Source organism: Haemaphysalis longicornis, unplaced genomic scaffold, assembly GCF_048455015.1.
Source record: "Haemaphysalis longicornis isolate Haplotype H1 unplaced genomic scaffold, Haemaphysalis longicornis Haplotype H1 scaffold_17, whole genome shotgun sequence".
Classification (NCBI taxonomy): Eukaryota; Metazoa; Arthropoda; class Arachnida; order Ixodida; family Ixodidae; genus Haemaphysalis; species Haemaphysalis longicornis.
The window spans coordinates 3174200-3187925 of NW_027526276.1; positions in this window are offsets into that span (position 1 = coordinate 3174200).

Genomic DNA, 13726 nt, shown 5'->3' on the forward strand with positions numbered 1-13726 from the left:
TTCGTTGCAACACATCCCAGAAAAACACCGCATCCCGGCACAAAACAAAACAATGATCAATGGTTTCAGGTTGATTGCATAAACGACAATTGTCAGACCAAGGAATAGACATTCCTTTCTCGCGCAGCCATGTTTTCACTGGGAGTGTTGATGTATGCAGCTTAAAGAAAAACGTTTTTGCATTTGGAGGAAGACACATACGTGTGACCCGCTTCAAAACACTGTCCTTATGGTGGCCAATGTAAGGCTGGCGTAAACCGGCACTGGGCACAGACTCTCTAATAAAGTGTTCGTCAAAGCCTTCCTGGAAAGGGTAAACAGATATTGCAGGGAAAACCTCGCAGTAAGGAAATTGAAGGTGTCAACCACCTCCTTTAAAAACCCCCATGGCGGCTTCGTACTGACTTCACCAGTGGAGACAAGCAAAAACGGTAAATGAAAACTTATGCGCTGTTGAATAACGTTGAGCAGAAGTGGATGATGTGTCACCTTATAGAAGAAAAACCGAGATACAAGCTGGTGTACAAACAAATGTATCAGCCCAGCACCCCCAGACACTAATGGAAGAAACAAATTGCCCCTACGCATAGGTTCCCATTGAGACCCCCACACAAATGTTGCAAAAACTCTATGCAGAGCTTGTACTTTAGAACGCGCACAGTGGAGTACTTGCAGCACATAAACAAACTTTGCGACAATGAAGACATTACAAACGTGCGCACGCGCAAACACAGAAAGTTCTCGCCCCATCCATGCCTGAGAGGCTGGCTTGACTTTTTGGAGTGCCAATGACCAATGAGGCCCGGTTTTTCGTATTTGGTGCAAAGGTACACCTAGGTATTGAAGTGCGTCCTTATCCCAAGTAATGCCACCAAATAAGGACGGTTTCGCACCCCATTCACCAAACCAAAATCCCTTTGTTTTTTCCATATTCACAGCTGCTCCAGACGCGCCACAAAACTGCCTGGTGAGATTAAGGGCTTCTTGAACGCTTTTTTTATCAGCACAAAAATAGGCAATGTCATCCGCGTTAGCAAGGACCTTAACCTCACAGGATAGCGATGAAAAGCCCTGTACTCTTTCACTCTGCTGAATACTGCACAGAGGTTCGAGGTATAAGGCAAACAACAAGGGAGAAAGGGGGCAGCCCTGTCTAACAGACGACTTAATCGAAACTGGCTTAGACAGAACGCGGTTGACGACCAGTTGTGTGGTGCATTGTTTGTAACAAAGCTGAATGCCTTTTAACAACACATCCCCTAAATTTACCGCTGCCAATCGTGCGAATAGAAACACAGAATCAAAGGCTACGAACGCGCCTTATATCATTGACTCATTCAAACTACGTCAAGAAGCTGCTGATACACGGCAGCAGTTGCATCGATCTCGTCTTCACTAGTTGCTGCAACGCACGACCACTGCTTAAAGACCCCTTAACAGTACACTTTAGCGACCACAAAGCCGTCGTTCTCAGCGTCAAATACAACGACAACAGCAACAAATAAATAAATAATGACTTACAACAACCTACTCCTTGCCTTCACTTCTTGCGTCACAAAACAAAGAAAAATTGGGCCATCTCTCCACGAGGGGGGACTCGTGTCGCAAAATCAGGAAAGTAATAATTAATATATGAAAGAAATATTAATATTAATAGTAATAAGCAATAATAGTTAACACATTCAATACCACCCCACCACCATCCCCCAAACACTAACGTTAACGCAATACACCCTCCCCCTACGCGACGCATTTACTCGAGTCCCCCCTCGTGGGGAGATGGGCCCAATTTTTTTTATCTGATGTCAGATATTTTAGATGCGACGCTCAGAGCATCTCTTCGGCAGCCCTGTCCTTCCTGCGTGCGTCCGTTGTTGTCCGCGGCGTGCGTCCGTCGTTGTCAGCGGCGTGCGTCCGTTGTCTGCAGCCACTCTCCCGCTCTCCTCTCCGATAGCGAACACTCTCTCGCGAGGGGCATTGAATTGGATTCGATTGGATTCGGTTGGATTGGCTTGGCTTGACTTGGCTTGTCTTGGCTTGGCTTGGCTTGGCTTGGATTGGATTTGGATTGGATTGGATTAAAGTGGATTGTGTTGGATTGTGTTGCGTCATAGCCGCGGCAGACGCACTGGCGCCGGGGCGTGCCCAGGTGAGACCGTGTGCGGCCCAGCGCGCTCTCACTCCGCCGGTGGGCGGGGCTGCGCGCGGTGCTGCACATGTGCAGTACTCTCTCTCTCCGCGGTTTCATCTCCTTCGGGCTTGCTGCGCATATATAGTGCCTAGAATATAACCGGTGTGCCGCTCTCCGGCGGCCTTTCGGTCGACGGTTGCTCTCCGCGTGCGCTTGAACCCCCTCAGCGTCGCATCACACCAGGGTTCCCGCGAGGGGAGGTGGGCGTAATTTTTTGTTTCCTTCGCATGACCACCCGTTTATATTATGCTCGTTTTAATGATTTTCGTGTGCAACCTGGTACCGACGCAGGCGCCATCTCGTTTTTGTGACCTAAAGGCGGAAAGCATGAGCGGAAAGGGGCACGCCTGCGCGAACGTACGCCGTTTCGAGAACAGGCTTGGCTGCCGCATGGCCCCGGATCGGTCGCTCGTCCCGCATGCCACTCGCATCCAACCTGCCAGATTATCGCAACTCCAAATTCCGCGACGCAGTCTGGCAACATCAGTCAAAACAAAAAAAAAATGGCGGCTCAAAACAGGTCCGCCGTCGATGTTCGTTTGTGCCGTACTAAGATTCTTAGACTGCAGCATTTATACGCGTTGTTTTGGCGAGGACGAGCGCATGATTTCAGCCGATGATCTTATCGTTATCGGGCACGTCAAAGATCGAAGTGGTGAAAAAGAGCTGAGATCGCAGCTATGTGCACTCAAACGTCGGGTGTGCCAGAGGAAAAGCATCGCATTTCGCTCAAGATAAGCTGCCTCTTTATAAAGCCAAAGGTCGTGAAAGGGCAGTGCTCGTACGCACCTGAGCTGTTAGAGCAGTGCAAGCACCTTCCTAAGGCCCTCATTCAATGTTACAGGTAAGTCGTGCAGTTTGAACTACCGCTGTTCGGGCTGTGATAGAGCTTCGCCGCAGCCTCATGAATAATGATCTGGTGGAAGCCAAAACTGCCGAAAATATGAGTGAGAAGAAACTAGGCAATAACAACGGTTTCGGTGTTTTGTTTCTTGCATTTGATCTCGTATTGATGTTCGCTTAGAAGCCGAGAACTCGCAGATGGCTAGACGCTAGACGAAAGCGCGTTCGAAAAAAATGCGCGACGCGTTTTCTCTTACATTTTGGCAGATTTCTAGATTGCGCGCTCTAGTGTCTGCTGTCGAACTGCTTCAATTATGTAGTAGGCTCTGTCGCACTCGCGGACGCTGTATTTCGGGTTTTGGCGAAAAATAGAAACGCCAGGTATTCGAGGTATGGACGTTCAGCTCGCCAAGTTCTATAGTATCGGCACGAAGGATATCTGTGCTTCATCACATCCGGCGAAATGAACTACAATCGTCTAAATAGCTTTCCATGACAGCCTTCTATGTCAAATTGCATTAGCTATGACTTCAGTAAGTTATATACATGTTGTGTCACTGTGTGTAGTTCCGCAATTCCACCCGTTTTTTTTCTTTTGCTCACTGTTATGATACCTGCTTCGCTTGGTTCAATATCCCCATTGTAATTTGTCGCATTATGGTCACTTTGAATAACTTGAAGCGAAAATGTTGTCAGTTTACAATTGTATCGCACTATTGTACAAGTAGTCAGTTTTATTCTCATGTTTTATCTAAGTGTAGCAGACTTTCATTACGTCTAGGTGTTGCATAGTTCACCAACATATAGGGGTCATGGCACACATTCACATATTGCTACAGAATAAAAAACAATGGCAGCATCTCCACTCCGTGGATGATTTGAGCCGTGAGTTGCACCTTGATTATTCCCTAAATGAAGCTGCAACTCAGGGCTCAAATCAAATTTCGCTTGATTTTCAATAGATGGTGGTGTGCGCACGGATAAACGCGGATGGTCATCGGGAAGTCCTAAGGTAATCCGCAACGTTACAGGCGAGGGAGTAATCCGTTTGTCTCTCGGGTACTAACTATAAAGGTCGTAGCCCAAGGGTTAAGACGACTGACACTGACTGTCTGGTCTACCACACACAGGCTGGAATCCTGCCGGGGCCTGTGTGATTTTTTGCGATTGTAAATGCTATGCGCACAGACGCGGACGGACATTGTGCGTTCCTAAGGTACTCCGCACCTAAAATTTTGTCTGCTCAGCCTCACGTCATCAGTAATCGTAGCACTACCTGGCAGGTTAGCCCCTTTCTTACCTATGCACGTTGTACAACAGAGCTAAAAGTAAACACCCTGCGAGACGTAACTGAGCAAGTTGGGCAACCGCCTTTTTTGGGGCGTATCGTAGTAAGCTGTGAAATCGACTTTTTATTTTTGGTATCGTGGTGTAGTCTGATTCTGTAACAGCGTTTAAAAACTGCTGCCTTTGCAGAGGAACTTACGCACGATTCGGCGCTGAAAAGCATGTGCACTATTTCCAGCAAATGCTACAACTTTGAGTTAACTTGGTTTATTCGACGAGGACTTGCAGTCCTACAAGTGTGCAAGTGTTGAGTTCACAGGAGTCGAGTGGAGCTATTCAACAATATGTATTTTCTGTAAAAGTGACATACAACTAAGTGGAACTTGGTATGTAATAATTAGTGTTTCTGTTGTTTTTCAGGCATGGACTGCGCCGACATGAACCTTTCATGCACAACTGCCTGTATTCTCCCATATATGCCGTAATCATACACTGGCAACTAGTGAGGGTAATCGGGGAAGGAATTAACGTTCGAACCATCTAGGGTGTAAAAAATTTGTTTGCAAGCGCTCCTAATTTAACCTGAACAGCCTCCTCAATTCTCACACAAGCATGAGACGCCAGTTCTGCAAGCGCAGTAGCAGTGCCTTGCTGTTGAGGAGTGAAAGTGGGCTCCCGTGCTACCCAGCAAAAGATAGAAACAAAAGAAGAAATAGAAAAAGGGAAGTTGTGGTTCCAGCTGAGTAATACTGTGTTTTCGTCAGGTAATTAGCACAAAGAAGCTTTGCACTTCACTGTGACCATGAAGATGTCATACAGCTTTGTTTAATCGAAAGGTTCAGGAGTCCACACATTGCTGCGTTTTTTGGTCGATGGTAACTTTGCAGTCATAATTGCTTCGTGCAGTGGATTTCAAATGATCCTCGTAATGCCCCTTAATATGAAGTGGCGAGGCCTCTGTGATATATTTGAGGGCGCAACAAAATATTAGCAGTCAGAACACCAACAGTTACTGGACGTACCGTAATGAGAAAACCGGAAGATTGGGAGCACTGACCAGACCTAAGAAAACTCTGCAAGTCTTTTTATGTGTTGCTCTGCAATGGTGTAGCAATGAGCTATGTCGGATGGACGAATAGTCTGGATTATATGAGTTGGTCTGAACCCTCAGTACCATTGTAAGAAAACAGCAGGCGCTATTTGCTCATTGTGTTATTTCAAACATTTTTGTGGTGCAATAGGATAGACATCAGCTTCATAACGTGAAGAACCCAGGTTATATCTCGACCAGCGGAAGCGGTTTTCTTTTCGGAGCCTCTGTTTGTGTGGGACACGCCGTGACCCCGTACGAGCTCTGTGCCCCCTTACGAGCTACAACGACAGGACGGGACCCTAAAGTGCTGCACGCGGAAAATGTCAGGACAGAAGCTTAGTGGCAACCTATTTTTCGCAAGGAGTGATCTCATTGTATATACAAAGCATAATGATGACATGGCTGGAATAGCCAACCTGGATGAGTGCGTGTCTGTTCATTTTTGTGACAACCGTCGGTAGCATGTTATGAGAGGGCCTTCGTTTCTCGGCTTGTATGTGGGTATCACGATATGTCTGTATCAAATATTAAATTATGTGTTACACTTGGCTGGCCGGGTTTAAAAAAATGTGCTTTTGGCAGCTCGAGAATTTTGGGTTTCGAATTCAGGTCCCTCTGCTTCTCAGCAGCAAACGTGACCGTCCGCCCACACCCACAAGCTTATGCTAATAACATGTAAATATAAATATTTATCTTGTCTGGGATATTTCACTATAACTGGAAACAGCAATGCAAAAATACGTGCTGTTGCTGCTTAAAACCTATGCTGACACGTATGTGACATATTCACACAGACAACGAAGGTATGGCAATGTCTTACTAGGAGGTCTGAACGGTCAAATGCCCCAGGACAATACACACTTTTTTTGACATGGGCGATTTCCGTGCCCCGGATTCTCCTAATCATTTTAAAGCGTCAAGTTTAGGGTGTGCTAAAGACGATTTTGCCCCCGGAGAAACATCATAGCAGCATGCCAACAGATGTTACTGTTGGTCATATCACCATGGTGTAATTGCCTAAATTTGTTTGCCTTGCTGGTTCTGCAGTCGGAATTGTTGGCTCGAAGCTCGAAGCTGCCAAAGACCTAATGTGTAGAAAGGTGTCCGCTCTTTTGATGCCATGACTCGTAACGCTTGCTGTTGGATGTGGTGACTAACTTGGACACAAGCTGGAAGAAATTGGAGCTGCACCCTCCTTGCTCTTGGAAAATGGTAATATTTCTGATAGGCTCGAACAATCGTGTTCGTGAAAATGGTTAGCAAATGAGCACTGTTGCGCGACCTGAACAGCACAAGTGCCAGCTGTGGTCATCAGCGGCGTGTCAAGAATCCCTCAGCTACATGATAAGGCTGTAGACGTCTACCTGCCCTCATTTCAAGAAAGGTAGAATAAGGCGGGTACTATGTACATTTCTAGAGGGGGGTTTTCAACTTATGCTTACAGTGGTGGATGGTTGACCGTTGCATCCTTAGCTGCCTTTCTGTGCTCAGCTGTTCATATTGGGCAGCTTTTAATGGATCACGGGTTGTTGATTTTGGCAGGCCCTGACTTGAAACTGCTATCTTCTTTAGTATCTTTCTCGTTGATTCATAGCATGAAAACCAGTTTAAAATATCGTTGGCATGCCACGACAACACGCAAATTTAAATGAAAATCAGTAGTGTTGAAAAACGTCTGTTTAGAACAACTTGGTGTATATCGAATTGCTGTAAACGTTTTGCAGACAATATTCGGCTTGTCATGACAGCATTCAACTTACAGGTGCTGGATAAACTGATGACGCGAATATCATAAGCCGTGGTGTATTCTTTAGGGTGTTGGATAGCTGCGGGTAAAGTCAGGTTCCAGGCCAACGGGCAGTGTTTTAAGTTGCTCTACATTCGGGGCGCACGTTAAATTTCCGATACATTTTTTTTCTCCAGATGTAGTGATTCTCCTATTTGAGACGCAAGTTGGACTATTTTGATTTGCAGCCGCTCGCAACGTTCGCTATTTATTAATAAGTACAAAGTCGTTCTACTTGGCTGACAGGAGCGCGGATCACTGCGGGCGTCTGGAACATGCACAACTTGCTTCGGGGAAGCGACTAAACTGGAATCTCACGCACGGAAAGAGTAAACAAATAGGCGACACAGCGTGCGCCGATAAGATAACTTCGTGCGCTTGCTGCTTGGAGCTGTCGAAGCTGTGGGAGTCCTGCCATTCAGTGACTTGAGCGTCAAGTATACGTCGACCTGCACGTGAGGCGGCCGCGCAGATGCGCATTCGAGGCACTGATTCCAGCTCGAAGTAAAAAAATATAGTCCAAGCTAATTGAAATCAACGCTTCATTTCAAACATCTATCTTGACCCTATTAGTACCTCAAAGATATCTTTAGCACTTAACAGATGTATTAAGAGGGCAGGTACATGTTCGAACAGAGCACACGAGAGAAGAGCGCCGACAGAAAGTACGCCACGCGCATGCAATGCGGCACAATGAAAAAGCAAGTAGCTGCTGACCTGAAAGGTAGTTGTTTTTTTGAGCGAAGTGCTTTTGGGCAAACTTGCATGGGTGGGCGTCCCCTTTTTCCAATCCGTAGTTGCTGGGTCCACAGCGTCTTGCGAGGTGCGTCATCTGCTCCTCGCGGGAAGCGGGGAAAAGTATGCATTGCTGTACTTCAATCGTGCCATCACACCGAAGGGGATGCAATAAAGCTACTTACAGGTCCGCCTTATTGACTTTGGGTCTTCTTTTGGGCGGTATCACGACAACTCCGCAGTTAAGACGCCAAGAAAGCGTGCTGCGCCATTGTGAAGACCGCAACCGGACCTGATGAGGGTGATTCTCGCGACGGCCGCTAGGTGTTGAGCACAAACATGGATCGCCAGTAAAGAGTGTTAGCATTTTGTGTGTTCCGTACGTTCTGTATGTACAGTGCGTACCGGGACATAAGTGTTCCTGGGCCCGCGGGCACGGAGGAGGACCGCACCCCACCGGACCGAATGCGCGCTCATGGAGAGGCGGGGCGGCCGGTCAGCGGCACTAACCCACCCTACCGCAACGCATGCCCATGTGCCCAGTCGGGTCCTGGTATAAAGAATACACACCTCAAGAATCGCGTTTTAGCATACGGTGTATTCCTTGTGTAACATGATAATCCGAGATGCAATAATCCCAGTGCTGTAAACAGTCGTTTAAATATTGCTTACAATAAAATATTCAGCACTGATTATCTACGGCTTCTCGCACACGCTGGGGGTGTAATTATATTTACAATACCCAAGGAATTCAATTTCAAGTGAAATTCGCAGGTATCATTTCAGTATTCTAAAATATTTATATTGAAGTCGCACCTAGAAAGGAGAAAGCAGCTATTAAGACAAACAGTCCAAGACGGATTAAGAAAAATGACAAATGTAATATTTTCATGTGGCGGACGACATAAAACGCAAATTTCCTGGTTTTATTTCCAAATGTGAGCACCTCGTAATCACTTGTACGTTTGCCGTAATCGATGTTCTAGAGGCTTCCAGTCATGGCAGACGCGTTTCTGTAAAGGTGCGCAAACTTTGAAATTTTCTTCAGGAAATGTGCCATTGAAGTTCTGATCGTTTCGGACTCCTCTTTAAGGAAGTCCTAGAGCACTTTGTACTACATTTGAACCTTCTAGCACCAAAATTTTCATAGATATAAACGTTTTGATTTTCTCGCCGAGGGGTGGCAGCGCACATTGAGTAGCACGTAAGTAAAACCAAGCTAGTTAACTTCCGCGGAAGGATGACCGATTAAAAGCCACACTCGCGACATCACGTTGCTGTTCCGAAAGTTTCACGTTCAAAAATCCCTCTAGGCGCATTTATGGCAAAGTTACAGCCAAAAGCCCTAATGTACACAACCAGGCCCCCTTATGTTCTAGAAGCTTCCAGTCATGGTGGACACGTATTTACAGAGCTACGCGAACTTTCAAATTTTCACCAGAAACTTTGCTTTGTAAAGTCACCGTTGGTGGGGGAGTGCGCGATAAACACTTTTTCGGCTCAGAATAGTATTAAAAAGCCAAATAAGCGGATGTTTCGGCCAGCTGAGCTTCAAACTAGCCATTTTTTCGTAGCTACACAATTGAGCATGGCAGTGGCTTAACTTACCAACGGCCAGACGTCAGTTAATCTCATCAGTAAGCCAGCGTGCCAGCCTATTCCTTCAGAACCACGCTTATAACAAGTGAAACCGACGAACGTTGGCTCAATGTGACTACAGGCCTAGGCGGCAATGTCGTCAGCAAAAAAACGTATCTTGCTCTCTCGTCCTTTTTTGTCTGCCTCTCTATGGCCAACACATGCAGGTATGGAGTGATGCCTGCTTCAGAAGTAACCATCATCCCGGATACTTAAGCGGCTACACTAGGAAGGTTCATCAATTGTAGAAAGGCTCTTAGGGACACAAACGGTTCTCCCCCATCAGAGAAGCATCTGGCCGCTCTGTTGTAGTAGTGGACCGCCACCTCCCATTACTGACAAACTCAACTCACGTACCTCAGTCCTCAGCAGCCATACCGCACCTGTCCACGGCGGCAGTCCGAACAGAGATACAGCAGGGGGTGCTAAAAATCTCTGGGTACGGACAGGTCGCCTTTCGAGATTGACCCTTGCAACGTTCAACGCATGCACCCTGTCTAGTGAGGCAAACTTAGCTGTACTAGCAGAGGAGCTCTCGGACGTTATGTGGGATAATATAGTGCTAAACAAAGTTAGAAAGACAGGAGAAAACTTCATGGAGCTCACAAGCGGGCATATACTATGCTGCAGTGGACTCCAAGAGTAGACTGAACACGGGGCGGGATTTTCAATCCACAGAGAAATAGCAGGAAACGTGGAGGAGTTTTTCAGCGATAGCCAGAGAGTCAGGGCTGTTGTAATCAAGCAAGACAAGCGGTACAGGTTAAAGATAGTGCAGGTTTATGCGCCAGCAACTGGCTATGCTGACGAAGCTGTAGATAGTTTCTACGAAGATGTCGAACCAGCAATGAAGAAGCAACAACTCAGCTGAAAATTGTGATGGGATACTTTCACGCAAAGGTAGGTAAGAATCAAATGTGAGGAAGGTCACTCGGAAACTTCGGAATAGACAGCCACAGTAGTCGAGGAGATACACTGGCGGGATTTGCAGAGAGAAATAGCCTGAGGTTGATGAACACTTTCTTCTACAAACGGGGGAATAGGAAATGTACTCGAAAACGTTTCGATGGTGCAAGCAAAAACAAAATTGGCTTCATTTTAAGTGACAACCCTGGTATCGTGCGAGACGTAGCGGGGGTAAGTAAGAGCTGGAGCAGCGATCCAAGGATTGTCAAGAAACTAAGAAACCCCCCATGGAATCGACCAGAGCCAGAGCGCAAGCGTTTAAAATCACTTCTCGAAACAAATTCTCGTTTTTGGGCCAGCACGACGAGGTCAGTGTAGACAGGGTAAATGACAGCCTTATTTCGGCACTTTGTGGATAAGCAGCAGCGGTGGGAGAAGCAACATGTAGGAAGCAAATTGCAAAGCTAACTAAGAAAACGAAGGAAATAATTTCCGGACAAAAGAACATCAGTGGCATGTACGGCAGACCAGATTGAATTAGCTGAGCTGTCGAACAGAAGCACAACAAACAACATTCGTGCATACAACATCGCAGTGATCGAGGAAACACTGCAAACCGCAGGAAGCTTGAAAGCCACTAAGAGAAACCAAGCCATCGGCAATGGCAGGATGTATGCACTCAGAGATTAGCACGTAAACATTACGCACAACTTAGCCGAGATAATAAAGGTACAAGACCGATTCTACACCAGGCTGTATAATAGTCGCGCCAGACTACGGGAAACTACCAAGAGTACAAGCTCAACATGCAAGTTCCACTAGTGAATAAAAAAGAAGTTAAAAAGGCTCTCAAAAGCATGAAAATAGGAAAAGCTGCAGGTGACCACGGCATAACCGCAAATCTTTTGAAGGCGGGAGGAGATATTGTACTGAGAAATCTTCCTGTACTATTTTCGGAATGCATTAAGACTGAAAAAATGCCCCCACTCTGGAAAAACGCCAACAGTACTGCGATTCATAAGAAGGGAGATCCCAAGTAGCTAAAAAATTACAGACCCATCTGCCTACTCAGTTTTTTACAAGCTGTTTACCAAAAGTTATAGTTAGCGGCATAGGTGGCCGCCTGGATTCCCAACAACCCAGAGAGCCAGCTGGGTTTAGAAAACGGTACTCAACCATGGATCACATTCATTTCATCAACCAAGTGATCGAAAAATCCGCATAGTACACTTAATCCCTTTATATTGCAATTATAGATTACGAGAACGCGTCTGATTTCATACTTACCACAGCCGTTTCAGAAACAACCAGGGAATAGAGTAAACCATAATACTTCTCGAAGACATAGAAAAGGGGTGCACAGGTAGGATAATCCTCCAAGAGCAAAGCGATAAATTTCCGATCCCAAAGGAAGCAAGACAGGCAGATACCATCTCTCCAAAAGTTTTCACAGCATATCTGGAGGGGCATTAAGAAATTGTGACTTGGAAACCAGCTTTGAAGATACCCGGGGAATACTTGAGACATTTCAGGTTTGCGGATGACATAGCCTCGTCATTATCATTACTTTAGATGCACTCATTCATTTGTAACCCCACTGTGAGTCTTTCTGATTGCCGATCTTCAATCATTCTTTGAAGTTGTTCCGCGTATTCACTGAGTAGGACTATGTCGTCAGCAAACCTAAGATGACTGAAGCATTCCCTGTTTATCCGCAAACCTGCATTTTTCCCAGTCAAGCTTCCTTGACACCCTCTCCAGACATGCTGTGGACAATTTTGGTGAGAGGGTCTTTCGCACTCCCTTTTGGATCAGGAACTTTGCGCTTTGGTTGTGAAAAATTATTCTGCCCGTACTTTCCTCATATATGTCGCCTAGGAGTCTTATATAGGCCTATTCTATTCGCCGATATTTTTAACCCTACCCACACCAATCTGGTTTCTATTGAATAAAACAAGTTTTCATAGTCCATAGATTCTATGTAATGGTGTCAACGCGCTCTCCAGATTTTTCAATTACTTTATCGATGACATGAATGTGATTCATTGTAGAGTATAATTTTCTACACCCAGCCTGTCAGCTAGGTTGTTGAAAATCTGAGCTATCACTGATGCGGTTACTACTACCGTGGTAAAAATCTTTTAAAGAATTTACAGTAGGCTGATGAGTCTGTTATTTTAAAGATTGTTTATGGTCCCGCTATTAACACATAAAAAATAATCGTTGGGTAGTCACTAATGTCACTGATAGTACACAGAACGACGAAACAATCGAGAGGGACGAAAGAGCCTCTGGCTTCGCGAAACGTTAAGTGCCGGTGCTTAGAACGCATTCTGTAGGAACGGGGAGAGCCACTGGGCCATGATTTTAAAGGTCTGTTCACTCCAGTAAAGGTAGCTGTCACTCTTCACAGCATTGATTGTGCAGGTGTATTCCATTACGTGGATGAGCTGACCGCCTTCAATATTTGCGCCTCACTGTAATCACCATACGAGTTTGTAGTTGCGGGAGCTAAGGGCCAAGGGCGATAAGATCAGGCTCCTTATTAAACCAATATCGATCATCGCAGAGATACGAAACTAGTCTGTTTTTCTGTTATTTGGGGGCGCTATATATTCGCGTTTTCGGGTAATTGATGTCGCTGACATATGTAGTCATAATTTTTATTTAAGTCATACAATGGCAGAATATATTTTTCAGGCATACCCAGCTTTCTCGAAAAAAATTCCGACCTCTCAGGAACCTAGCAAAACGACTTCAGGAAAGTGATATTTAGCATAAAGCAAGAAGTCAACGTGAAGATGAAAACACTAAAAGAAGTCTCCAGGATTCTGAATATTTTGTTTGTAATTCGCTGTCAAACCTTACTCCCCATGCATTTCTGTGGGATAGTTTCTATGGCTCAGGAACCTAGTCGCGCAACGTGCGAGACTTGAAACTGTGCATAAAGCACGTTTTCACCCAAAATATTAGCTGCGCAGAAAACTTGACATTTTGCTAAATAACTACAGAGTAATCCCTGTTGAAAGGACTGCCATGAGCGGGAAAGCTGCACATGAATAATGCACACTCAGCAAACAGTTAATTCCCAATAATTATTATTTTGTTGCGGTGTATTTACACAGACCAATTACATCGGTACCGTAACTTTTAGGCTCTCCATATCAGTTGATGGCTGCCTGGCTGGATTCGTTTCATCAGGGGAATGCAATATGCGAGGGGGGATTTGCGAGCGCATGAAAATGCT